The following is a 1901-nucleotide window of genomic DNA, read 5'->3' as shown; positions in this document are numbered from 1 at the left end:
AAAAAAAAAAAAAAAACCTGGAAAGAATTTCGTCTTCCATTTCTCGAACAACTGTCCTCCAATCTGAGTTGTTGCAGTTGTGCAACAGAAATGAACATAGCTCTGGCCATACAGAGCATTTGTAGCCTGAAATCTGTTGCAGCTGTTACTTACCAAATGAGAATAACGATTCTTATCCCACATCAAGCAAACTGAAAGTACCCTTCAGACATTTCTCCTCTCTTCCAATGTGGTTGGTTGGTTGCAGATTGATATTTATCTTCTATAGATCTCTTCTGATCTCTCTTCTTCCTACACAGATTTCAGCCCCATACTCTGCAGCTGACAGTTCACTGCTATCTTCTACATTGTCTTTGGATGACAAAATCCAGCATTAGTTATCTCTTCTTTGTCTCCCAAATGTGCACAGCTCAGGACACCAAGAATATAACATATACATGCTTTTCCATTCCAGAGTAGTCTTTCCTCTACAAATCAATTTGTCATTAAGAATTTTCAGATAATTTAGAATATTTGTCTCATATTAAACTGTTACCTTATGATAACTGTATAGAAAAATAAAACTAGTTATATAGAATGCTGATTGGTGTTTCCTGTCCACAATGATGCCTGAATTAATAAATCACTGTAATTAAACTACAATCAAGGGCTTAGGAAGGTACATGTCCATATGAACGCACTGTGGTCACATGTAAGAATAATCCTCTTTAATTCTACAGTTACTGTGTGCACTTATTATTTGCAGAAAAACAAGACTTAAAAGAAAAATATGTTCTACATTTCACAGTACACACATTCTCGATTTAGAGAGATAGACTCTATCTTCTAATAATGCAATAAAAAAAAAAAACAGCAGTGAACTCCAGGGTTTGGCAGAGCACTGAGAAAATAATCTTTTTGTGAGCGGATGGTCTCCAAAGCATATTGGCTGGAGAATGCAACCACAGACAATTTAGAATTCAACGTAAAAGACCGATGAGGTTTAAGCTGTCTCCATAATGAAGGTATCATATTCAGTGGATGATTTCCCCCACTTCTCAAATTTAGGAAAATGTTACGAAAGATAAGAAATTGGTCTTTGAGGGGTGCTGTTCTCTGATTCTTCTGACACAGCATCTTTTAGAAATTGAGTTAGGTGGAGAATAATTCTCATAGCTGGAGCCAATGGTAGTACACATTTCAGCTGATTCTATGTGAGATCTGGGGAATTTAGAGACACGCCTCTTCCATTTGGGCCCTATTAAGCTTGCTTCTGAGAGTAGCTCGGGTTGCCTACTAATGGGGGCATATAATGTGATTATTGCAGCTCCTTGATAAGTGCTCCTCAGTCACATGGAATTGTGTGTCTGAGGGACAAAGCATGCAGGACATGGTGGCTAGCATGGAGTCTAGAGCTAGGTGACCACAATCTGATGGCCGTTCTGCCTTCTGAAATACTAAAGCCATGGTCCTTTACTCCTTTGAACCACCTCTTCTATGGGACTTTTCCGAGGTGTGAGTGCATTTGTGTGTGCACAGAACTCAGAACCATGTGCCACTCTGTCCTTAGTGTCTCCAGGAGCAGGCTACGTTTAAGAGGTCTTCACCTTGTTTCTGACAAAATCTTATTAATATTAACTGATCACCTACCATTACAGAAATTAAGAAGACAGGGGAACTTTGGAATCAGATAATTAGGGTTCAAATATAGTTAGTTGCTGTAAATCTCCAGGTTTCCATTCTTCTACATGTAACGTGTGGATAACAATGCCCAATTCTGTAATGTTTAGTGACAGAAGACATATTAATTGTTGTATGTAACTCTGTATCCCAGAGGAGTCAGCAAAGATCAGCTCATTTAAAAAAATCACTTTGTATCCTCAGATATAAAATATTTCCAAGACAGAAAAAAAAAAAAAAAA

Source organism: Mus pahari, chromosome 15 (genome assembly GCF_900095145.1).
Source record: "Mus pahari chromosome 15, PAHARI_EIJ_v1.1, whole genome shotgun sequence".
Taxonomy (NCBI): Eukaryota; Metazoa; Chordata; class Mammalia; order Rodentia; family Muridae; genus Mus; species Mus pahari.
The sequence above is the reverse complement of the archived record's forward strand: the minus strand, read 5'-3'. Positions refer to the sequence as shown.